Source organism: Rosa chinensis, chromosome 4, assembly GCF_002994745.2.
Source record: "Rosa chinensis cultivar Old Blush chromosome 4, RchiOBHm-V2, whole genome shotgun sequence".
NCBI classification, from domain to species: domain Eukaryota; kingdom Viridiplantae; phylum Streptophyta; class Magnoliopsida; order Rosales; family Rosaceae; genus Rosa; species Rosa chinensis.
This window is the reverse complement of record NC_037091.1, coordinates 17,878,281-17,906,238: the sequence shown is the minus strand read 5'-3', so window position 1 is coordinate 17,906,238 and position 27,958 is coordinate 17,878,281. Positions and strand designations below refer to the sequence as shown.

The 27,958-nt window shown below is 40.3% G+C and overlaps 1 pseudogene; it reads left to right on the top strand.

Moving 5' to 3' along the window:
* The first annotated feature begins 15,433 nt into the window (after nucleotides 1-15,433).
* LOC112198915 lies at nucleotides 15,434-16,320 on the top strand (annotated as a pseudogene).
* The last annotated feature ends 11,638 nt before the right edge of the window (nucleotides 16,321-27,958 follow it).

The following is a 27,958-nucleotide window of genomic DNA, read 5'->3' as shown; positions in this document are numbered from 1 at the left end:
TATGACAGTAATGCCTACTTTTGATTGTTTAACTCCCAATTACTGTATATTTCAAATCAAAGCCACTATTAATCATTAACATGCTATACCCATTGGTAGTACGAGGACCACCACAACCATTAACATTCACAGCCTAATCCTTGAAAGTATTAGACAATAGAAGTTTAAATTGTTCAAGAAATTCGATTGATCAAAAAATTTCCCCAAGATTAGAGTCTGGATTGTTGGATTATTCATATAGCAAGTAAAATTGTTTGCTTTTTACTTCTTTTGGGAAACAAACAAAGATCTTTGCACCATGTTTATTCCCAAGAAAGCAAAATTTTAACTTGAGAATAGGAATCGTGGTGCATGGTGTTGGTGGGAAATTGAACACCAAATTGAAGCAAACAATTACTATTAAGGTTGACAGGAAGCAAACAAGGTTAATTGAAGAAAACTTACCAGTGTGCTGCAACATATCCTTCCTTGATCAAGCTCTTCCTCCTTCCTCTTGTCTTCTCCTCTTCAAATTAGGGTTTTCTCTTAGAACAAAATTAGACAAAAACTGAATGACTGTTGTAAAAAATGGACGAGTAATCTGGAAAGGGACAATATTCTTCCTCTAATCTTCTTCTTCTCTTTTCAGTTTAGGGTTTTCTAAATTTTAATTTCGATATGTAATTGGGAATCTTAAAATTAAAAAAAAAAAAAATTGATATAGGTAAGCTGGTTACCACTATTGAATATTCCATACCGTTAAATATATTCAACTTTTAATTAAATCCAACGGTCTAAAATATTCAAAAAACTTGATGTATGACATACGTCAACATATAGTAGAATTTTCCATTAACTCAATGGCGTTAATAACTATTCGAACCCATGCTAGTTATACATATAACTCGAACAGTTAAACTGTCCATGGAGCCAACACTCACCTCGAGCACAATCAATTCCGATATTTCCACATAAATTGTTTGCTAAAATAATTTGAGGATTTCAACAAGATCCTCCCATAAACATATAGACTGCAATCATAATTCATAGAGTGTTTTAGTGAATCAGAAATTGAGATAAAATCGTTGTGTATTCTTATTGATAATAGGGGCCTCTTTATATAGAGAATTACAATACATAGAGTCTGAATCATACAAGGAAAGATAATCTCTAGATTCTTCTAATTAAACCCTATTACTACTAGGTCAAGTAACCTAGAGTTTGGGCCAAACACAAATTAGGGTTTTACTTGAACACTCCCCCTTGTGTTGTCCAAACGCGGTGCTTCTCTCATTGCCTCGCTAAAAACCTTGCAGAGTAACAAAAACCCAGTGGGACAAAAATAACCTCGGTCGAAGGGGAAAAAGAGCACAACACACCCTTCACGCTTCGAGACGAACATGTAGACATCTCTCCCTGATGTCTGCGCCTCCCCCTGATGACTACGATCATGAGAGTTCAGATAATTTCCGCAAGCCAATTCTTGCCACATGTTTCTCGAAAGTGGATTTAGGCAATGACTTAGTAAACAAGTCTACCACATTGTCCTCAAATCGAACCTGGTTCACTTTGATCTTGAGGAGCTTCTGTTGTTGATGATTGTAAAAGAATTTAGGCGATATGTGCTTAGTGTTGTCGCTTTTGATGTAGTCTTGCTTCATTTGTTCAATGCAAGCAGAATTATCCTCATAAATGCTCGTTGGCTCATCTATGGTAGACTTCAGTCCACAATTGCTTCGAACATGCGTAACTATGGATCGAAGCCATATACATTCACGAACTACTTCGTAAAGAGTAATAATCTCTGCATGATTCGAAGAGGTAGCGACTAAGGTCTGCTTTGTAGACCTCCAAGATATCGCGGTCTTTCCCATGGTGAAAACATAACCAGTTTGAGAGCGACCTTTATGTGGGTTAGAGAGGTAACCAGCATCAGCAAAATCTTCCAAAACACTTATATCATTTTGGGATGGGGAGAGGGAACGCAATCCACCACGTGTGGAGTCCTTGGCACTTGATGGGTCCGAATCCATCTTCTCTTTGTACGGATAGAACAAGCCCATATCGATCGTACCACTTAGGTATCGAAAGATATCTTTAACACCAGTCCAATGACGTCGTGTTGGCGCAGAGCTATATCTAGTTAGCAAGTTCACAGCGAATGAGATGTCCGGTCTTATGCATTGTGCTAAGTACAATAATGCGCCTATTGCACTTAGGTATGACACTTCGTGTGTCATAGACGAATTAGCCTCGCTGCATGAAATATTGCATATGCCCAAGCAGAAATAGGGAGATTAGTGAGCATAACCAATGTCCGTGCTATCATTTGTAGTCGTTTAATAGCGGCTTCTGCGAGACCATTTTGGGTATGAACATGGGGAACCGGATGCTCTACATCAATCCCCAGTGACATGCAATAGTCATCGAACATTTTCGATGCAAACTCCCTAGGATTATCAAGTTGAATTGACTTAACAGGATGGTCAGGGTAGTGAACTCGTAGACGGATAATCTGGGCGAGGAGTTTGGCATAAGCAGCATTCCGAGTGGACAACAGCGCGACATGTGACCAGCGTTCGGCTTTTGGTCTCCCCTATGAAGAAAAAAGGGGGGTAGAAGAAGGGAGGTTGCAAGTCCCCGAGAAAAGAAGAAAAAGAATGAAAAACTTCAAAAACGGGAACTTTTAGAAAAGTTTACCTTGAAAAATTGCCAGAAATCTTGACCGGAAAAATTGACGGAGGTGGCCAGAAAAAGGTTGCTGGAGGTCGCCAGAAAAATGGTAGGAAACTGGTGGTCGGAGCTAGGCTGGGCTACTGCAGGGGCCGGGCAGGGCTGGCAGGCACATGCTCGGAGGTGCTTCATAGTGGTCGGCAGATGCTCGACAGGGGCTAGGCAGCTGTCGGCAGGTGCATGCACAGGGGTGCGCAGGTCTCGGCAGGAGCTCGATAGGTGTTGCGCAGGTGTCGGCAGGAGGCTTGCAGGGGCTGTCAGCAGATGAAGGCACAGGGCTCGGCACATCTCGGCAGCTGTCGGCAAGGCTCGCAAGGGAAACTCACAGGGCAGGGGCCGGTTCGTATTTTCCAACAGCCAGTTCAGGTAGATTCCGGCAGGTTCCCGTGGCTCCGCCGCCTGTTCTAGGCTCCTTGGGATTAGGGCTTCGATATGTGGGGTGGTGGTTGCCGGATTTTGAGGGTTACGAAATTAGGGTTTTTAGGGTTAGGGCTGCGTGCTGATAACGTGTTTTAGTGAATCAGAAATTGAGAGCGAATCGTTGTGTATTCTTATTGATAATATTGGCCTCTTTATATAGATGATTACAATACATAGAGTCTGAATCATATAAGGAAAGATAATCTCTAGATTCTTCTAATTAAACCCTACTACCACTCGGTCAAGTAACCTAGAGTTTGGGCCAAACACAAATTAGGGTTTTACTTGAACATAGAGGTCTTTATTATTATTTTTTTTTGGATACAATATTTCATTAAATCAACTTTAACATGTACACTTGTTAAGAATGTCATTCCTTAAAAATTCGGGAGCAATTACAAATCAACTATAGATATTATTTGTATACAAAGTTTGACTTGCAAAATTATGAGCTACCTTACTGGCTGGCTTCATGTTGAACATAGCTAATCAGCATAATTGTCAAAATATACCCTGAACATAGTTAAAATTGTCAATTTCCGCCCCAATTTTGTAATTGTGAATATTTGCACCCTTAACTTGACATAAATTGCCAATTTACACCATCTCCATTAATTTTTCTATCATCTATTTTTTGTTAGTTGATGACGTGGCAAGTATGAACCCCCCGTCTACTTATATGGATGCCAAATAAGGACCATGTAGGATTTTTTTTTTTTTTTGAAAAAAAGAAGAAGAAGAAGTTGAGTCTGAAAATAAAGGTCAAATAGAAGCTCAAGCCTAAGAATAATGACGGAAAATCCGCAGACATCTCAACATGATGAACCGACACCAAACTTCTATCCCGACACCATTCAGAAACCAAGCTTTAATCTTAACCATCTTAGTCCTCTTCTCCCTCATTCTAGGTGTTCTATTATTCTGTGTGTGTATCTTCTCCCTCATTCTAGGTGTTCTATTACTCTGTGTGTGTGTGTGTGTGTGTGGAGTTCTACCGCGTGCACTTCCATTCCATAAATCGACTCATTCTAAAAAATTTGTCCAAAATCAAATACATCTCTCTCTCTCTAAAAAAACCCTAACCTGTGCTCACCTCCATTCGTCTTCGCTCCTGTCCTACTGGGCCTCGGTGCTAGCGTTGGTCGCTAGCTATGCTGGTGCACGAAGTGTGCAGCAGGACGGGTTGCTTTATCAAATGACTTATCCGAGACTCTAAGGCTGGGATCGGGCGATGTCTTTTTCTCGGTTCGCTCATATGGCTGGGATGGCTGTACTAGAATCTGGCTTGTGGTTGCAGGGTGGGATCGGTGTGGGAAGGATCCGTGTTAAGGAGGGACATGTGGCGGCTCCACCAAGGGTGGGGGAAAGGTTGGAGATTGGCAGCCTGCAATCAGGATTGGTGTTTCAATCTGGTTGGAGGCTGGGCATATTTGTTTGCAATTTAGTTATGATTCGGCTACGATCTGGTTGGAGATGGATAGAGTCCAGCGCTGGTGAGCCGACAACTGCAATGGAGCATGGGTGGAAACCAGACATCAGTGGTGAAGTGGCGGGCATGGTGGCGTGATGGTGCAAGCTCATTCCTGGGCTAGGGCGCTAGGCTTAAGAGATGGATATTGGTTGTCATGGCTTTTGGGTCTGGCCATTGCTGTTAGACCCTATTGGGTCAATGAGCCCTGTTTGGGCTGGTGTTTGTTTGAGTCTTTCTTTTCTTTCTTAGCTTTCAGGTTTTTGTTGCTTTCAATAATTCCATACCTATATTTGGTTGGATCGACGTGGCTTTATGCTGGTCTACACACTCTTTGTGTCGTGTTTACCCTAGGTAGGTGGCCGACGAGTTCCTTTGTTTGTCAAATGGTCGCTGCCTCCTAGTGGTAGGATGAAACTTAGTGTTGTTAGAGTGTTCTTCAACATAGTGGGAATGTTGATAGTATTAGTAACTTAGGGCTCCCCATGAGCAGTATCGTTCCACTATGTCACCAAAATTGTAAAGCGAATAGAGTAGCCAGTTGTGCAGTTTTCGCTAGTTAGTGCTTGTTAAAATACATACTTTTAATTGAGACTCCTGATGCAATTTTGAGATGTTCTCCTAGTACTTATTATAATTTGAGGTTTAGGTGCAAATGTCCCCCATGCATTCTGAAGTTTCATTAATGGTCAAGGCTTAGGACAGTCGTATTTGGCCCCTCTTCAACAAAAAAAAAATCGGCTCATTCTGAGCAGAAATTCATTGCAAACCACTTCTATTACAATATTAAATTGATGAAGGTTGTCTTTTATTCTACACTCTGCGAACTCTTCTCTCTCTCGCTGCTTCTTCACTCCTCTTTGACCCACCATAATCCCTCTCTCACTCTCTCTTCCCCCCCCCCCCCCCTCCTTGTGCTTCTTCACTCCTCTCCTTTCACAAATTAATCTAAAAATACAAAAAAGAATTGTCTGAGCATTCTCTCCCTCTCTTCATTCATATAATTCCCTCGTCAGCCTTCACCATTAAATTGTCATGGACAATTGACACTCAAACACAAAACATCAATGCATGAAAAATTAACCCAACCCCATACAAAATTATAGGAAAACCCAGATTATTGAAAGCTGAATTTTCCCCTCTTCAATGATATTGTGAATAAACACCAACAATTTCGCTTTCATCATCGATGAGACATTAAACACCAATTGATATTTGCATAATGGGCTCCATCAATTGCAACGGATCGAATTTTGGAGGAAATAAAAATAGACAAATTTTAGAGGCAGTCGAGGTTTTGGTTGATGGTGGGTTAAGGAGAAGTGAAGAAGCAGGTAGAGCTGGTTCACACGTTAAGGAACTAAAAGTTATGTTTTTTATATTTTATTTTTGTTCAAATTTTCTTTTAATTGTCACATGGTGCCTATGTGCATCCACATAAGTAGATAGAGGATCTCAATCATCTCATACTTGCCAAGTTATTTATTAATGAAAAATGAATGAAAGTTTGAAAAATTAACGGAGAGGATGTAGATTGACAATTTGTACTAAGTTAAGGGTGCAAATATTCGCAACTATAAAGTCGGGATGGAAATTGACAATTTCAACCAAATTCAGGGTGCATTTTGGCAATTATTTCTAGCTAATCATGTATTGGGTTTTTTTTTCATCAAATCTTTCACATCTTCTATAAGAAAATCCATAGTAAAGCAATCTCCTGTAACAAAGCCTGGACTAGAAGCATACGATCAGTCTCGATTTCCACTCGATCATAGTGCATTATCTGAGTCATTTTCCCACTCTCATGCAATGCTAATAGCTCAGCATGGAAAGGAGATATCACCTGATCAAACTTCCACGTAGCTCCTGCCTTAAACAAACCTGTATAATCTCAAAATACGATCCTTGAACCACTACAGAGGTCTTTCTTTGTGGATCTAATTAATTTGTCAACCTCGTCAAAATTAGCAGATAAATCCATGTCATCATTAAAAGTTAACTTAGAATTAATCGAGTGCACACAATAGATTTTGATGCCATCTAGGAAGTAGTGGTGAGGCCTCCGTCAGATTCGAAGTGACCTCGGTAGGCGAAACCAGGGTTTCACGTTCTTGGCAGTGGTGAACCTTCGTTCCCAAATTAGGTAGCAGCGCGCTCCAAGGAGAGAAAGTTGTCCGAGGATCGGAAATGGGCTCTGCGAGGCAGATCGGTGCGTTTTTGTTTAGCGATGGTGGTCGTGTTCAGGTGGCTACTTCGTCTCAGGTGTCTCGCCTGGTGCTCCGGCAATGATCGCGGTGGTGCAGTGATTGTGCTTCTCGGAGGGGTGATATTCTATTTGGCGGCGATGGCTCTGAGGAGACGTTCTTGATCGTCACTTGTTGATTTTCAGGTTCAGGGGGCTTTCTCTCGCTTTCGATAATGGTGGAGGCCATAAGCAAGCCACTAGAACAGTGAAGATCGACTGCTTACCAACTAGACCTTTGGGTTCGAGTTGTGGGGTACAGGATTGGCCTTTGGGCCTCAGCTTTCCTGGGTTGTAGCGTTGTAGTCTGGTGAGCTGGGCCTTGGGTTGGTTCTTGCCCCAATCTCTTCCCTTTAGGTTGGGCTTAGTTGGCCCATTTAGGGGAAGAGCCTAATTTAGTTTTTTTGCTTTGAATAAGTGATCTTACCGTGTTTTGCCCTTGGTCATAGCTGTATGTTGGTTGATGAGTGACGATGTAGACCAGGAGGGTATTTAGGCGACAATGCTTATTAAGTCAGTTGCTCTGATATAGGGTTGGATAGGTATAGAGTTTTTTACTTTCTACGCGCACATTCTTTTTTTGTTTCGTTAGTTTTTGTTTTTTGGTAGCTCTGCTTTATGATTTTTAAATCCTTCTAACTTGATGTGTCTGAATCCAAGAGATCTTCTCTTATCACATTATTGGATTCAATTGGTCAAATTGTAGTGACATAAAGTTCACTAGATTGATACATACGCTTCTCTAAGATGCGCTTTCGTCCGCAATCATTAGAGGTAATGCAAATGAACTCTTTTCCGTTCTCAGTATGCGTTTTCGCATGGAATATGTTGGCTCTTATATCTTTAAAGCTCAATAAGGTTCGATTTGCCTTAGGAGCGTAGAGACCTTCTACTACCTTAATCAAGGTGCCATTTGGCAATAGGAATTGGGCGATTCCATGTCTTTGAACTCAACTTGATGGCCCAGCCATCGTAGTCACAGAGGAATGTGTAGGCAACATCTCTAAGAATAATTGCCTATTGCGTAGAATGGTATGCATAGTCGCACTATCCGCAAGGCATTGAAGTTCATCCATTCCTAAAAGAAAAGCTCGTAATTAAAGAGGAGTCATAAAGAAAAGAACTCAACTTTTATTAATAAGCCAAATGGAATTACATCATTATTTCTTTGACCAAAGAAAATCTAATCCAATAAACTAGTTAATGCAAAACAATGGTAGTCGTCTAACTCCTTTTGGTAAATCCAATGCAAATGTGACCAGGTGAGTAGAGAGATGTCGATGGAGCAAGGCTCTCTTAGGTACCACTTATCTCAAAACCTTCCTAGATATCACACTTATATTGACTACGCCTACTTTGAAGAAGGGCTAATACCATTGGCATCTATACTACAAAAACAATATGGCAATTGCCTACAGCTCTTGGAAAATAAAAAGACTTAATCAAAATTGCCAGTTTCTGGGTCTTGATCGCTGTAGTCTTCTCGCCATCTTGATCTTCTTGTTCCATGTAGTTTGCCTCCCTTGCTTCACGATACATCTTGTATGCATTTGCAACATTCTGGGATGCTTTACATGCTTTGGCCCAATGTCTAGTTGATCCACATCGAAGACAAACATCATTATGGTCAGGCTCCCTTGATCAAGGCGCCTTTGGGGCGCGAGTTGGACGACCATTGCTCTTGGTGGCGTCACCACAATGGCCGGATGCTCCGCCTCTCTCTCTTTTCACACGTTGACCTCCACGATTCCGTGTACGCCTCTCTTGGCGGTTTACTTCCTCTTTAGGGCGAGCATATGGACCAGAACGTCTAGAATTGTCCCTACTCTTAGGGTTTCACTCCTTGCGTCCCTCCCTTGGGGGCGCGACTATAGTTAGACTCTGGAATAGACTTGGTTCCCACGGGTCTAGCATTATAGTTCTTCATAAGGATATTGTCGTGCTTCTCAGCTACGTTCATGGCGCCAATGAGCTCATGAAACCTTGTGATACGTCATGCATTCACATCAATCCGATAATTCTTTGAAATCATCAGGGCAGAGACAGGGAAGGTAGAGAGAGTCTTCTCGATCAACATCGTATCAGTTATGGTTTTGCCACAAAACTTCATTAAAGACTTGATACGAAGAGCTTCCGAGTTATAATCAAGCACAGACTTGAAATCACAAAAGCGGAGGCTATGCTATCTCACTTCTAAATCAGGAAGCAGGGAGTCACGAACGTTGCCAAATCGCTGCTCAAGTTCCACCAATAGTTTTCTGGGGTCTTCCTCATTGAGGTATTCACTTTGGAGCGCATCATTCATGTGCCTTGTCATGAGAATTATGGTTTTAGCTTGATTTGCTTCAAAAGCAGTAGCTTGCTCAATGGAAAGCACGTTCTGACTAGGCTCTTGGATGGTTTTCAGAAATCCATCAGCCTTAAGATGTTGGCGCACATCTCGGACCCACCTATGGTATCCTGCGCCAGTTGTCTCTAGTGGAACAAAGTTCAACTTATTCAGGTTACTCATCCTGAAAAATAACACAAGATTAGGGTTAGTTTCGGAGAGAAAAAGGCTACCATGAAAAACTATAAAAATTTTTAGCATAGTCGCTTCCAAGTAATTAGGGATTTTCTGAGCATAGTCGCTTCCAAGAAAATCCGATTCCAAGAGGGGCTTTGGATTAGATCGAAACTGACAGGATCCGCCCCAGATTTCACCTCGAAATCCAAAGTGGCCCTGCAGGGCCCACCTTAAAAGAAATTCTACCAAAAATTTGGCGGAACTTCCCCTAAAAGTAGACTACCCAAAACCTGTAGGAAAACATTTACACTTCTAAATCATCCATCCTTTTCTCCTGGAGCCACCCTGCTCCCCAAATTACAACATCAACCAAAAATCACATGACACAAATCACAAGTTAAATAACATCAATTTCCTCAGGTAATCAGAGCAATTCTAATAGCAAGGTAATCGAGGAAAACCTAAATCAAATAAAAATGCGGAAGCCATGTTGTTGACTATGCCTCAACTCCAATGTACGCCCGACCTCAACTAATTTCGCCTGCAAACTGGGCATTTGAAACCGAAGGGCCCAGGGGAAAGTAATTGAAAAACATGTTAGAGTGAGTGGACAAAAATAAACGTCTAAATAAATAAATTAAAAGAAAAGGAATTGTATTACTCCCCCACGAATTTAAATTCGTAAAACTTCGATGCATGCAACGTTTATGAAACGTATGTCTTTAAAACTCGGAGTCTCGTGAAAACATACCAGTCCCCGCTGGCTAAAAGAATTGGACTAGCCCCGCTAGTCAAGTAACACATAAAGAATATGGGGAAAAGCTGTCACCATACGGGTAAACGAACCCCTAACCTCGACTGCCACCCACACATAGATTGTGTGAGGAGGAGACTAATAACCTCGACTACCACTCACGTGAGGAGGAGAATAAATCACCTCGACTGCCACTCACAAACACAAAGTAAGTGAGGAGGAGAATAAGCTACCTCAACTGCCACTCACAAATGCAAAGTAAGTGAGGAGGAGACCTAATCGAATGACCCGAGTATGGTGAGGAAAACATTCAAAATCCATAAAATCCGAAAGCCTTCCCCAATCTCTCACGAGAAAAATATATATTCCAATGACGTGACCCCGCACGCCAAAATATTCTCAAATCCGTAACCAAAACCGGAAATTAGTATAAGCAAATCCCATTTCCAAAAAAAATCTCCCAAAATCTCCAAGAAACAAACCAAATCCAAAATCATTAATTAGGCATTCCCAATGCCAAACCGACAATCAATAAATAAATGAGAAATCCAACTCCATCGAAACTCGTCTCGAAAAATCTTCCAGAAACTTAAATCGGCGATTAGAAATATACTTAATTCCGGCAATTATCTCAAAAATAAGTAATTCGTCAAATAATATTATAAATCATAACCAACCTTTGAAACTCATTATTGAAAGCAAATCCACAAGTTAAACCGAAATCAAATTCCGAAAATCAATTCATTTGCTCAAAATGTAATATGATTAATAACTAGAGCATTATTTTAAGAAATAAATGCTTGCATCATTATTTAAAAACAAAAGTCCACTCACAGTACTATATAGGCAACCACGTGTACGAGTTCCTTCGTCGAGCAAAATCTCGGTACCTCATCCTGTACACAATTATTCGTACATAAATAATTACCAGACGGAAAATAATTTTACGATAATCAATTATTAAGTCTCAAAACCCAAACCTCAACTTCTCCAATTCAACCCAAATCTCTCCCACAACACCAATTCCTCAATTGACATATTCCACAATGAAAACGAGGGAAATCCAACGGCCGGGTTTCCCACAATTCAATCACACAACTCCAAACTTCGGAAATTCACAAACAATTCCATACTCTTCCAAAATTCACCAAACTTCACATACAAGCACTACAACATTTATACAATTTATTGGGCTAAAAATTGAAATTAAAACACTGCCCTACACATCACCACGCGCCACCAACAGTGGCAGCGCGTGGGCCCCACGCGCCACCGGCAACCACCTCCTATGGCCACCAAAATTTGGTAGCACCATCTACTCAACAAACCCAACCTCTTTCTCAACTACAACAAGTTCCAATTTTACCTGGAAGAGCTCCAATTTGGCCGGTGAAAAATTTCCAGAAATTCCAAGAACCCTAGAAATTGAAATTGTTAATTCGACCTCTACACTGCAAATTGAAATGAAAGACCTTAGGGGAAATGATCTATGTCAAAAACCGAACCTTCAATGCTGGTTTGGTGGCTGGAGACAGCCGGAATCGCCGGAAATCGACAAAACTCCCAAACTGCTACAGTGAACTTCACGGCTCAAATCCGAGCTCCACCGGCCGAGCCACCGCAAAACACCACCACAGGCGTGACAAGGATGAAGAGGTGAGCTTGCCGGTACCCGGACTCCATCGTGAGGTGGCCGGAGGAGGAAGAAATCGAAGGGAGAGGAAATCGGGCCGAAGAGGAGAAAGGGTCAGGGGAGAGGAGAGAGAAAAGCTGGGTAAGTTTCCAAAAATGGCAACTTACCACAGTAACTCGGCTATTTATAGAAACTTACCATATGAACAGCAACTTTAGTATTTCGCCTATAACTTTCGCATACGAACTCCGATTTTTACGTACCACATATCCACGCGCTCAGGCTAACGTCCTCTACAACTTTCATGAAGAACAGTTTCTCAAATTTTGACCCGAACAAAAAGTCAACTTTTAGGGCCACTAAAAGTATCGAAACAAAGTAAAAAGTGAAAGTAATTGTCGTTTACCGTCCAAATGACTAGTAAACGGATAAATTAAGATACGGGACGTTACAGAAACAATGATGTATGTGGTCGATCATTTTCTTCTCAACAAACTCTAAGTTTGGAGGACTCTACAAGCTCCAAGCTTGGGGTGAGCATGAACCCCCACAGTTCGGCTTTTGGTCTCCTCTATGAAGAAGAAAGGGGGGGGAGGGGTAGGAGAAGGGAGGTTGCAAGTCCCCGAGGAAAAGAAGAAAAGAATGAAAAACTTCAAAAACGGGAACTTTAATATCAAAGACTTACTTGTTGATTCAGGGCTTGAGAACACCCGCGTGTTGGAAAATAGTCTGCGGGGATGTGTGAGGCAGGTACGCTTTTGGGTGAGGTTAGCTGAATGCGAGAGGTGCGGGGGTAGGCTGCAGGGCCACTGGGGCAGCAGATACAAGGCGCGTACGCGGGGAGTAGTGAGCGCAGGGGCGCGTAGGAGCTGCTGGGGTAGCAGGTGTAAGGCGCACTCGCTGAATCCAAGTGTCGCCGGGTCGCAGTGACTAAGTGTCGCGAGGTTGAGGGGTCTCGGGGAAGCGAGCGTGAGAGCAGGCGAGCGTTCGCGGGTGCTGCAGGGGTAGCGAGGTTAACCTGGTAGGGTAGTTGCGATGCAGGGGCTGCTGTAGGGCCGCTGCGGGCGGTAGTTGCTAGGGTTTTGAAGGCTATAATTTTAGGGTTAGGGTTTCGTGTTGATAACATGTTTTAAGGAATCAGAAATTGAGAGAAAATCGTTGTGTGTTCTCATTGATAATAGGGGCCTCTTTATATAAAGGATTACAAGACATAGAGTCTGAATCATACAAGGAAAGTAATCGAACATTGAATAGGAATCTAGATCCTTCTAATGTAACCCTATTACCACTAGGTTAAGTAACCTAGAGTTTGGGCCAAACACAACATAGAGATTTACTTGAACAATACCAACTTTATTCACAATTTTAAAAGTGATTTTCAACGTTAAAAATTCAGTGAATTTTTTTCCACGTACATACAAGGTTGTGTAATACCAATGAATTAGGAAACGCATTCAATTTTAATTCAATTCGTGGACTGAAAAATTTGAAATGTTTACCCAATAAATAACAATTTTCTTTATTGATAGAAAATAACCCCCAAAACAATATGAATCGTATAAATATTCATCCCCACAAAGAGAAAAAGGGCATACCAAAATCACATCAAGCAAAAAAATCCCCACTAAGCTTAGGTGGTTAGCAGTATGTCAGTTGAAAAGTTTTCATCTCCAACTAGAGGTCTTTTCTACATTGCTTTATTTCTAATCACAGGTACATAATATTGCTGCTTAGTTTTTTCACATTTAGTACATATATACTTGTTCATATAAATATGTATATGTGAATGAAATCAATGTTCAATTGTTCATATGTGGATCGATTTTCTTTTGGGTTCTCAAGAGTAAGAGCCCCGTATTGTTTTTAATCTCAAATTGAGGTTTTCACTGCGTAACCAAATTTGTGTTTTTCTGTGTGAATTTCGGTTATCTGCCCAGTAGGGATTGCAACGTATCTATCAATTCCCGATACCCAGAAACACGTTCATCCTAGTATTTTCACATTACATTGTCAACTTCATGACTTTTCAGCCTCAATGGTTTTTTCGTAATGTATGTTATCTTTGCACAACAATAAAGGTTGACCTTGATCAAGTGGCTTTGCAGATATCTCAGTCACCACCATTTGATTTTTCAGAACCTTTCAATGGAAGTGGTTCAACTCAGCTTGCTGTGACACTCTGTTTTGCATCATTATTGGGTTCATTTGCACATTCTTGAAGCAAAATATATTATATCACCTATCAGAATCGGATGGTTGAGATTTACATGCATGCAGAGTTGCAGATAGCTGGTAGCTGTTAGGTGACAAAGTCACAAAGATTTGTAGAAATATAGAAAAAATTCTAAACTAGGCAGTTCATATTAACAACAGCATTTAACACAATGTACATAGATATTATTGTTGGAAACATGTGGGAGTCCCTCCCACATCTAAGAAATGGTTTGAGGAATGTGTCCTTATAAGTGTTGCCTAGCAACACCTATTAAATGGACAAAGAGAGGCAAGGCCCAATATTGGGTGGAATGTTGACCAATGCCCTTTTGTAAATATATATATATATATCAAAGATAGGCCTTGGGCCAAAACGAAAATAAATTCTTTTTTGCATTTTGTTTCTGTTTCTTGTTTGATTTTCGGATAAATGTCCAAACATCAGTTATCAACAGTTACAATTGTTGATTGAGTTTGAATTTAAACAAACAGTTGCAACTGTTCGTCCGTTGTCTATATATGCAATACGAGAAGAAACAGAACGTACGCTTCTCTTTTCCTCTCCCCCTCCTTCTCCTGAAAGAGAAACACATAGTAGAGTTTTCCAGGATCTTCGACTTGAATCTGATAGTTGTATCCAGCAAGATAGAAGTCCAAGGAACTACAAGCACAAGAGTATGGACAAATTTTTGTCTTAGGAGATTGCTGCAAGCAAGCCTCTATCAATCATCAAGTCAGTGATTTCATTCCTTCTTCGTGTGATTTCAAGTAAATTAATTTCGGTATATATATATTTTAGAATTGTTCATATATTAGGATTGAATTACATTGATCATTTGATTTCATAATTATATTTATATCTATTTACAATTAATTGTGATATATGATCCATTGCTTATTGTGCACTGTTCTAACAATTATAAAGACATATACAATGATTGGTTAAAACACAATTATAAATTATTGTAGCACTTGCCCTCCCAATCAAAATTTTTTTTTTCCCTCCCCTATGAGGTTTATGAAAATTAGCAAATAGAAATCCCAAAAGATTGATTGAGGAACTGAATATATAAATAGTTCCAAAACAATATTCCTCCCAAAGATGGCAGACAACAACCAAAATGATTCATTATCGGTTTAGAATTGTAGCCTAATCCCATTCCCACATACAAAGTTTCATATAATATAGTTACTATTCAACTTCCTTTGTTTGCAAATGGATTTGAGCACTAATGGACAACTGCAGACAGTGTATTCCTTATTAATACAAATGTGCAAGTTGAAGCCAAACATAAAATAACAAAGAAAACCTATGTGATTGTAATGCCACGGTTCAATTTATGAACATTAGCACAATACGCTATGGCAATTACTAAGGCCTCTTCCTCTATAAAAGAATCCCCAACTTTCATACTTCATATCCTCATCATTGAGCATGGATAACATTTCTCATAAACAATTCAACAAATTAAAGCCTGCGTTAGATGGTTTCCAAGTCTATATTTTCAGTAACAATATTGCTACTATTTCTGGCTGTTGGATCCAATACAGGTGGAATTGCTATATATTGGGGCCAGAATGGGAATGAAGGCACATTAGCAGAAACATGTGCTTTAGGAACTACAAATTCGTAAACATAGCTTTCCTCTCATCATTTGGTAATGGCCAAACCCTTACCATAAACCTCGCCGGTCACTGTGACCCATCCACCAACGAATGCACCAAGTTGAGCCCCGAGATCAAGTCATGTTAGGCCAAAGGCATTAAGGTCATACTCTCCATAGGAGGAGCTGCAGGAAGCTACTCTTTGGCTTCATCCGACGATGCCTGCCAAGTTGCTACTTACTTGTGGAACAACTTCTTGGGAGGACAGTCCTCATCAAGGCCGTTGGGAGATGCTGTTTTGGATGGAGTACACTTTGACATTGAAGGAGGGACTGATCAATATTGGGATGACCTCGTGAGGTACCTTTCCGGGTACAGCAAGAAGGGCAAGAAAGTTTACTTGACTGCTGCTCCATAGTGTCCCTTTCCTGATGCTTATGTTGGAAATGCACTCAAGACAGGCCTCTTCAACTTTGTTTGGGTACAATTCTACAACAACCCTCCTTACCAGTACACTTCTGGTGATATTTCAAATCTCGAAGATGGTTGGAAGCAATCGACTTCCGCCATTCCTGCACATAAGATTTTCTTAGGACTTCCTGCTGCACCCCAAGCTGCTAGTAGTGGATTTATTCCAGCAGCTGATCTCAACTCACAAGTTCTTCCGGCTATCAAAAATTCAGCTAAATATGGAGGTGTCGTGCTTTGGTCTAGGTATTATGATGATCTAGATGGATACAGCTCTTCCATCAAGAATGATGTCTAGAATGTAAATTTAAAAGGATCCAGCTTATGTATATGTATGTATCTTCACTATCATTATATATAAAAAGATATCATATATAGTGTAATTTATTTGTGGTTACATTGGAGGGATGAACCCCCTAACTGTAAGTTCTACTTGTGTTTGTATCCCTACCCTCCAATTAACTTGAGCTAGATCCAACTGACTTGACAAGTTTACATAGTTTAGGCACTGAATATTTCCCCACAATATTGTAACTGTTGTCAAGCTAATAACCTCTAGAAACAAGTTCACTTAAGTCTCCAAACTCAAACTTGACTTGCAAGTGCCGAAGAGTCGTGTCGAACAAATTTGAACTTTAATTATCAGTAATACTAGAGGAGAGCATGATGAGAGAGATCGACACAAATGGTTATGTGCAACTATTTATAGGAATGAATCAGCTTAATCCGGTTATTTTGCTGTTGAAGATTTAACTCGCAGTAGGAAAAGCTTTGGTTATTCTAAATAGCCTACCAAAAACTGCAAGGCATGCCTAGCAGTTTGATTTATATAGCTTTCGACCCATGCAACAAATTGCTCATTCTCTGTATTGAGTTGAATATCTAGAAGCATATTTTATATAATTTCAACGAGAAAATCCTTATCAACACCTCTATTTAAATTGTTGCTTTCACATTATGTCATGAAGTCATCACCTGGAAAAGTGCATGCATCCATTCTTCTTGAGAATCTGTCTTCTCTCTTCATCAAATACAGGCTTATGTTTAGTACGTTCCTACTTACTCTACTTCCAATGTTACATAGCTCTGAAAGAAAATGATATTTGGCTGAATTGATAATCATTCTATTGATTACAGAGATTATATACAGCAAGGTAAACTTGTACAGCACGAAGTCTCAATCAGTTTAGGAGACTAAGTAAGGAAAGACAAGCCTATACAATCTATTACTATCAAAGCTGAATACTATACAAATCAAATATGTTTTAATACTCAATCAAGATGGATATCCTTTCTAATACTCCCCCTCAAGTTGGAGAGTGTATGTTCATAACTCCCAACTTGCATAACAGCGATTTAAACTTTTCTTTTCCCAAAGCCTTAGTGAATACATCTGCTAATTGTTGAGATGAGGTAATAACATGTCTAGTAACAATCTGACCTTGCAAAATTTTATCTCTAATAAAATGATAATCCATTTCAATATGTCTGGTCCTTTCATGAAACACTAGATTTGTAGCAATATGCAACGCCGCTTGATTATCACAATGTAAAACAGCAGGAACCGAAACAGGAAAATGCAAGTCTGCTAATAAATAACTCAACCATGTAAGTTCACAGCATGTACCTGCCATAGCCCTATATTCGGCTTCGGCACTCGACAATGAGACTGTTTTATGTCTTTTCGTCCTCCATGAAATTAAAGAATCACCTAAGAACACACAATATCCTCTGGTTGAACGACGGGTAATGGGACAACCCCCCCAATCTGAATCACAAAAAGCTCTCAATGCTAATGAACTATTTGAGTGAAGAAGTAAACCTTGGCTTGGAGCAGACTTTAAGTAACGCACCACTCTGAGTGCAGGCACCATATGTTGCTAACGAGGTTCGTGCATAAATCGGCTTAGAACATGCACTGAATATGTAATGTCGAGTCTAGTGATGGTCAGATAAATTAATCAGCCGACTAGGCGCCGATATGCTGCTGGATCTTTAAGCTGCTCACCCTTATTCGAAAGCTTGCACTCCTCCATGGGAAATTCAACTGGTTTGGCTCCCAACTAACCATTGTCCTTGATAATCTCCAGTGCATACTTTCTTTGGGACAAGTAAATTCCCTTCTTTGAACGTGCTGTCTCAATGCCCAAAAAATACTTTAAATCACCAAGGTCTTTAATACGAAACTGAGCATGAAGGAATTGTTTGAGAGCATGGATAGACTTCTTGCAATTGCCTGTAATGAGAATATCATCCACATATATCAATAAAGCAATAAGGGAATTGCCATCTTTGCGAACAAATAAGGAATAATCTGCTTTGGATTGGAAAAACCAGCACGAACTATTGCTTCTGTAAATTTTCAAAACCACTGCCTTGAGGCTTGTTTTAAGCCGTAGAGGGACTTGTTGAGGCGGCACACAAGGTTCTCCCCCTGTCATCGAAGTCCAGGAGGAGGAGACATGTAAATTTCTTCAAGGAGATCACCATTGAGAAAGGCATTGTTAACATCTAGCTGATGCAAAGACCAACCCTGACTAGCTGCAATGGCAAGAAGGCATCGAACAGTAACCATTTTCCCAGTATGGGAAAAAGTATCATGATAATCTATGCCTGCAGTCTGAGTAAAGCCTTTGGCCACAAGGCGCACTTTATAGCGCTCAATCGATCCATCTGCATGGTACTTGATTCGATAAACCCATCGACAATCAATAGGACGTTCTCTGGAGCAGGGGAACAAGGGTCCATGTGTTGTTATCAATAAGGACCCTTAATTCCAAATCCATGGCCTGCTGCCATTTGGGATCAGGGACGGCATGTCACGCCCCTGATTTTATACACAATAAAAAAAATTGATATATAACCCCATAATTATATATGCATGAACGTTCAGCCATCAATACAAAATACTTAAAAACTTTTTCCCTTTTAACCCAAATACATATTGATGCCCTAAACCCACAATTCCAATATTGACTCGCTCCACAGAGTCACATAATACACGAGCTTACGAATTAAATTGTCAACAACAAAATAAAACGTAAATGCTCCTCAGAGCTCACTACAAGCTGAAGTCTTTATAATGGTAAAGTAACAAAATTGACTTCTTACCGTTAAGCTGCAAGCACGCTACCTCAGCATCAGCCACGATTAACCTGACCTGCAGAAATAACCCCTACACCGTTAGAATGGTGTACCAGGTTGCCACACAACAAACCTGGTAAGCTTTTGCAAGCCCGTATGAGTAAACTAAAAACCACAAAGCAAAACACATTTCTTAAGTCACCCCAACCTAAACAACGATAAGCATACATCTCATACCTACAGCCATCTGCTTCACTCTTCCATCTCATGCTTACGTAGGTCAACTTGTGATTAAACTACATGCTCAGATTCTCAACCTAGCATCTCATTACACAAATTCCCCGTCAAACAAAACCTCCTTACATAATGTTTGAAAATCCCTTGACACACAATGGTGAGTCACAAGGATCACACTCATTTCCTTCCCACCGGAAACCTTGTCATCATCATGACATCAAGGTGAAAACAATGAATCACCTTCCTATCCTCACACAGAGCACAATCATCACCACTATGGCCTTCAAGATAAATCAAACCATCAATCAATCAAATCAAGAAGAAAACAAGGCAATCACAATTCAAAACAATCAAAACAATTCATGGTAACCCTTGCATATAATTTAGTTCAGGAGGTCACACTAAGTCAAGCAATTCAAATCATAGTAATCAGCGTAATCCCACACTCTGACGTCTGTAGGTAGCCCCTACCATCACAGCAGTCCTCTTGATCTTTGTTAACTTAATAACAATTTAACTCCGCTACCGAGCTGTCATCACACTAATCATCACACAGATAGCCATCATCCTACTAATCATCACACAAATAGCGATCATCCAACCAATCATCACACAGATATCGTCAGTCATCACATAGATAACGATCATCACACATATTCATCACACAGATATCGCCGGTCATCACACAGATAGCGAACATCCAACTAATCATCACACAAATATCGCTGGTCATCACATAGATAGCGATCATCACACATATTCATCACCCAGATATCGCCGGTCATCACACAGATAGCGATCATCCAACTAATCATCACACAGATATCGCTGGTCATCACATAGATAGCGATCATCACACATATTCATCACACATATATCGCCGGTCATCACACAGATAGCGATCATCCAACTAATCATCACACAGATATCGCTGGTCATCACATAGATAGCGATCATTACACATATTCATCACACAGATATCGCCAGTCATCAAACAGAAAGCGATCATCCAACTAATCATCACACAGATATCGCTGGTCATCACATAGATAGCGATCATCACATAGATTCATTGCTAGTCATCACACAAATAGCAATCATCACACAAATATCCCTACACAAGCTTTACATGACAATCATCACAAAGATTCATCATACTGATGTCATCGATTCATCACACAGATATTCCTACACAAGCTACCATATCTTAAATCTCACTTAAGACGATCATACTAGACCCATGGTATCTCAACACATGATATCCTACAATCACAACTCAATACACAATTTCATCAATCATCACCCAGATAGCAATCATCCAACTCATCGCACAGATTCCACCAATACATATATATATATATATATATATATATATACATGATCATCCACTCATGAATGCCACTAATACCACTATAGTCACAGTTAATCCCATAACTCCAAGACAATATGGTAAACCCGTTCGTGAATGAACATCGTGAGATTACTCGCCCTGAAACTCCTGCTGCGTCTTCAATATAGAACAAAGCAGCCAACCCACAAAACTACCATCCAAGAATACTTCGTCAAGTACCTAATCACAATCAGTTTCCACTTAGTAACAATTCACAAACGATTTAAGTCCGAAACCCCTGTTTTGAACTAAAATCCCCAAAGTGACGCCAGTCGAGACGAAACCACATCCGAGACCACCCAATGTCTCCGGAATACTTCTACGATCGATATGCCAAAACCAAGTCGATCGAATAGTCGGATCCTCACGGATCGAAACATCGAACGGTCTGAAACCGTAAAAACCCTAACATGCTAATACGATCTCCAAAAATTACAAACTATATATCGAAATGCTCGTATCGACGAGTAGATCGAACTCAGGAACATAAACTATCCCTGAGGTGGCTGGAAACCGCCGGAAAACACCACCACAGTGGCGGCGCCGCCGCCTGCCCAAAGTCAGAATTTGACAAAACTCCCAACACCAAAGTTCTTCATCTCAACTCCAATTTAAACTTTCATAACTACACCAAAGTCTAAATCATAGCCGTTTGACCGGAATTTACCTCGCAATATCTGAAATTCGATGAACCCTAGAATTTCAAAACTTCGATTCGTCCTTATTCATCACACAGATATCACCAGTCATCACACAGATAGCGATCATCCAACTAATCATCACACAGATATCGCTGGTCATCACATAGATAGCGATCATCACATAGATTCATTGCTAGTCATCACACAAATAGCAATCATCACACAAATATCCCTACACAAGCTTTACATGACAATCATCACAAAGATTCATCATACTGATGTCATCGATTCATCACACAGATATTCCTACACAAGCTACCATATCTTAAATCTCACTTAAGACGATCATACTAGACCCATGGTATCTCAACACATGATATCCTACAATCACAACTCAATACACAATTTCATCAATCATCACCCAGATAGCAATCATCCAACTCATCACACAGATTCCACCAATACATATATATATATATATATATATATACATGATCATCCACTCATGAATGCCACTAATACCACTATAGTCACAGTTAATCCCATAACTCCAAGACAATATGGTAAACCCGTTCGTGAATGAACATCGTGAGATTACTCGCCCTGAAACTCCTGCTGCGTCTTCAATATAGAACAAAGTAGCCAACCCACAAAACTACCATCCAAGAATACTTCGTCAAGTACCTAATCACAATCAGTTTCCACTTAGTAACAATTCACAAATGATTTAAGTCCGAAACTCCTGTTTTGAACTAAAATCCCCAAAGTGACGCCAATCGAGGCAAAACCACATCCGAGACCACCTAATGTCTTCGGAATACTTCTACGATCGATATGCCAAAACCACAAGTCGATCGAATAGTCGGATCCTCGCGGATCGAAACATCAAACGGTCCGAAACCGTAAAAACCCTGACATGCTCATATGATCTCCAAAAATTACAAACAATATATCGAAATGCTCGTATCGACGAGTAGATCGAACTCAGGAACATAAACTATCCCTAAGGTGGCTGGAAACCGCCGGAAAACACCACCACAGTGGCTGCGCCGCCGCCTGCCCAAAGTTAGAATTTGACAAAACTCCCAACACCAAAGTTCTTCATCTCAACTCCAATTTAAACTTTCATAACTACACCAAAGTCTAAATCATAGCCGTTTGGCCGGAATTTACCTCGCAATATCTGAAATTCGATGAACCCTAGAATTTCAAAGTTTCGATTCGTCCTCCACAAGTGAAATCATCCCAAGCTGCTTTGGGGGAAGCATCAACGTCCTATGGGCTTCAAAAGCCCTTAAGAAACACCGGCGATGGTGGCCGGAATCGGAAGTTCACATCTGGGTTCAACGCAGCTCGGCCGCCAAACTTCTCGACCTTGCACCGCCCTCCACAGCTCATTTCATACTCCAATTCTTCCACAAACCAGAGGGGATTGAGGGGAAAAGAACCCACTTTGAATCGCGTCCTATGGTGGCCAGAGGAGGGAGAACGAAGCCGGTGAAGTCGAGAGGCGACTCGGGCTCAGGGAGAGAGAAAACAGAGCTTGGTTTCCGTTTTTGGAAATCTGGGCTCTTTTGCAATTTTCGGAAATTTTCATCCTTTTATACCAAAATGGAAAGTTTTTCCGAAGCCCATAACTTCTTCATACGAACTCTAATTCTCTCTTTCCACATGTCCACGAACTTGTATCGACGCGCTCTACAATTTTTGTGAAGGAAGTTTTTGGAGAATCTCAACGAATAAAAAGTCAACCCTTGCGCACCCCCTAAATGACGCTTCCTGAATAATTATTCGCCCGAAACACTTCCGCTCCATCCACGAGCCACGAAACCGTCCGATACCCACAATTTAAATTCCAGAAAATCCTCGAAAAATAAATACGAATTTCCGGGGCATCACACGGCATCATCATAAGAAGAAGGCTCCGAAACTTGACTTAGATTAGTCAAATAAACCAAGTGTGCAGGAGAACATCGATGGTAAGATAAATAGTGACAGAATGGATATCGCGTACCTGGGACTTGGCGAGGGCGATGAAGAGTGGTGTGGAGGCAGTATCACCTGCGAGCAGACGTAGTCTTGAAGGCGGACGTTGGGCACGCGGGGACACTGGGAATGACGGAGCTGCTGAACAGGGGCAGCGAGAACAATTTCCAAACCAGGGTCGTGATTGGGTGCATCGAGTGGAATGGGTTCGATGGGAATGGCAGTGGGAACAATATCCAAAGGGGCGGTGGGAAGAGAGGACTACGGTGGTACGGAATCTGAGTTTGGGGCCGGATTGGATGGAGAAGAAGGAACGGAAACAGGTTCTGTATTGGTGCTGGAGGACGGTGGAGCGATAGAGGAAGAGGAATAGGACGGGTCACCGTCGGACGAACGAACTGGGGTCGGAAGAAGGTGGAGGCTGTGTGGAGGGAAGGCGCGTTGATGTGTTTGGTGCAAAAGGGTCTGAGGAAGGAGATAGATCGTGAAGAAGAGGAATGGGAATGGATTGGGCCTGTGAATTGGGCCCAGTGGGTTGGGAAGTATGGGATGATGGTTTGGGTGAATGATGGAAAGTATCCTCTAGGAATATCACATCCCGATTTGTGAATATTCTTTTGGTTTCAATGTCCTACAATTAATACGCCTTTTGTCCCATCTGATAACCAACGAAAATGCATTTACGGGCACGGGGAGAAAATTTAGAGAATGGATTGACCGAAGTTGCATAAGCAACGCAACCAAAAACTCTCATTCTTGAATAATCAAGAAGTTTATTGTAAAGCACTTCAAATGGAGTTTTCTTTTGAAGCAATAAAGTGGGAAGATGATTTATGTTATAAACGGCAGTGAGAACACATTCTCCCCAGAAAGAAGGGGGAAGATAAGATTGGAAAAGAAGAGCACGAACGGTTTCAAGAATGTGTCGATGTTTTCTTTCGACAACACCATTTTGTTGAGGTGTATACAGACAAGAGTGTTGAAAAATGACTCCTTGGTCAAGGAAATAAATTTGTAAGGCAAGAAATTCGGCTCCATTATCAAAGAAAAATTGTTGCACTTTGGTATCAAATTGAATAGCAACATAATTGAAAAATTGACAGAGTAAATTTTGCGTCTCACTCTTGTGACGTATCAAAAATATCCAAGTAAATCTGGAAAAATCATCAACAATAGTCAAGAAATAATGTGCACCCGAATGAGAAGGAATTTTATAAGGTCCCCAAATGTCGCTATGAATAAGGGAAAAACACTTGCTTGTTGAAATAGAACTAGGAAAAAAAGGTTGACGAGTTTGTTTCGCCAATGGACAGACGTCACATTTATGACTAGAATCAAAAACCAAATGAAGATTATTATTTGCTAAATGTTGTAGACGAGTAGAGAAGGGATGTCCTAAGCGGCGATGCCAGAGACTGGATGAGATGGTCAAGTTGCAAGCAAAACGATGGGATGGAGGAATGGAAGCCAACGCCACAAGATAGTATAGGTCACCATGTCGCTTACCCACACCAATCATCATCCTCGTAGCCAAGTCCTGCAAAATACACCAAGACAGAAAAAAGGTCACTGAACAATGCATATCATCAATTGTCTTACCAACAGATAAAAGATCAACTTTAAAACTTGGCACACATAAAACATCATTAAGTTTGAAGGAGTCTGTAAATAGAATTGACCCAGTCATGGTGATACTAGCTTTATCCCCACTTGGCAGAAGGACTTGTGGCATAAAAGAAGGATCATTGATATTTGTTAGTGACTTAGGAGATGAAGTGATGTGATGGGTTGCTCCACTATCAATAATCCAGCAATTAGGTGCAACAGGAAACAAACCTCTAGAAAATTCTGAAACTGAGGCCAATATAGCATTGGCTTGAGGTGTTGAAGATGTAGGATTCAAAGCAGCAACAACTTGAACATATTGCTCTTCTGTGAGGTTCGGTAAGGTCTTTTGCAATTCTTGAAAAGTAGGAATAGATGTATTTGAATCAACAAAATTGGCAAAAAGGGTCGACTTTAACCTGTTCTTGTTGTTACCAGATTTGTAGCTATTGTTTCCCTGATGAGAATTGCGACTCTTGTGGCGGGTGCTCCCTTCTTCAGACTTGTGCTTTGGATGCCCAGGTTGATAGCCATTTTTCTTCCAACATGTTGCTTCTCTGTGATATTCTCCTCCACAGTAAGTGCACTCAAAAGGCTCCTTGCTACGATTCCCTTGATAGTTTACCTTTGGTTTCATGTTGTTGTTGTTGTTGCCATGTACCATCATCGTTGCCATGTTTGACGGCGCGGAAATAGACAAAGCCAATTCACGCTGCTTCTCCTGTTGTGTAATGGCTGCATAGGCTTGACGAACTGAAGGCAAAGGATTCATTAATAATATCTGACCACGTGCATCTGAATATGTTTCATTGAGTCCCATGAGGAACTTCATCAATTTTGTGCGATCATTTTGAGCACCACAAGTACAAGTCATTGAGTTGTAAGAAGAAAGCTCATCCCATAACCCCTTCAACTTCGTATGATACGCAGCAATAGATATTTGGCCTTGCTCAATCCTATATATGTCTCGTTGGATCTGAAAAATATGAGGAGCATTACCAAGGGAAAATCTCTCACGAAGGTCCTCCAAAATAGCACGAGGAGTATTGTAGGAGAGAACTGTGATAGGAGCATTTTAATGCGACGTTTTAACTGTTATTTCCCTATATTTTTTGCGTTATTTCCTTAATAAAACTCTGTTTAGGAAAGTTTCCATTCTTTGATTGGGAAAGTTCCTAATTGTAGAAAGTTTCCGTTTTGTAGTTTCTATTTTTCATTTTTAGAAAGTTTCCCATTTTAGTTTAGGAAAGTTTCCATTTCTTATTTTAGAAAGCTTCTATTTTCAGGTCTTTGGAATAAATAAGCTGAATTGAGTTCATAAATGGGAAGAGAAGCTTCATGAAGATGACATGGCAAGAAGGTGACGCAAGAAGCCCAAGAATTATCAAGGGACTTGAACTTTCGGCAAAAATGGAGGAAGGCCCATATGATCTAGGGTTTTTGTGACGTCAAGAGAAAAATGTGGAGACTTAAGAGTTTTGCCGTCCAAAGCAAGAGGAAATCAAGGAAGAGTTTTTAAAAAGGAAAATATATTTTCCTTGGGGATTAAATTTACCGTGTAATACTTAAGGAAAAACAAGTGACAATGTGGGAATTAAAGATGATTGATTAAGGATTTCAAGGAGAGATTTTCTTGGGAGACTTTTATGGAAAGAAATATTGTTGGAGGAATAATTTGGTGTGATTGCCAAGGTGAAAATCAGAAATAATCAAGGAGATGACGCCAAGAGAGATTCAAGGGAAATTCTTAAGGAAAGAAAATATGTGTGCACCAAGAAAATGTCTCAAAGACGTCTAGATTCATCCCTAAAATCTCTAAATCCATTTTGGCCGAAATTGGTGAAGCAAATCAGCATTTATTCATGATATTTCGGTAACTTCTCTCTCCTAAGATATTCTTGGCCGAAATTGGTGAAAGAAATAAGGATAAATCTTATTTATTTTGGCACAAATATTAGGGAATTGTTTTACAAGGCTTACTTGGCATTCTATTATTGGTTGGACCACATCACAAAGCTTACTTGGCGAATTCTCATTGGTGGAAGCTATGTGGAAATTTCTGATTGCTTTGTGAACCCTAGCCGTGCTCCTATATATACTCCCCTCTTTGACGTTGAGAAGGGTTCCACACACCTTAGAAAAATTCAGAAAATACACATTGTTGACGTGAGCTTCTTCCATCTTCTCCCCATCCTCTAGAGCAAGCCACGGAATTCAAGCAAGGCCGAAGGGAGAAGAAGGAGCCGTGACCTATTCCTCCACCATCCACCATTGAAGACTTGCTTTCAAGCTTCAAGGATCCCAACGAAAATCATCCATTCTCATCTTCCATCCATGGTATAATTCGACCTCTACTTTGTAACCTTTGTTTGAATTTCGTTGGTTTTGTTTTAGTTGACATTTATGTTTGAACAAGGTTTTTAATTCTGAAATTTATAAAATTGAATGAGAATTTCGACTCCTATATTGTAATTCGTAGCTGCTTTTGTGAGAATTGTTTGATTAAATTTGCTTAATTGATATCTTTTGTATTTTAATCTTATGTGGCTCGAAACACTTAGGGTTTTTATATGAATGATGCTAGATTTAAGAGCATGAATCAACTTTTTTGCTTTGTGTAACTTGAATTGAAAGGTAGTAAAGGTTTTGGGCAAAAACCGAATTTAATTGAAGAGGATTGCAATTAGGTGGACTTTTTCATACTAAGTTGCACACTTGAGTTGATAGTCTTTCTATGTGTTTCATGCGTTAAACATGTTATGATTGTCTAGCTTTCTAGAGCTTGAATGCATGTTTGATAGGATTAGTCTTTGTGCTTTCACTTAGGTTAATTAGCATTGAAAAGTAAAATATGGGAAATTATTTGCTTCGAATATTTCACATGGTCAACTCCCTTCTCATGACTTAGATGAACAATATTAGGGTTGAATCGAATTTGATTATAATTTTGGTTTTGATCTTTGTTTCTCTCATTTCATCCTTGTATTTGTGTT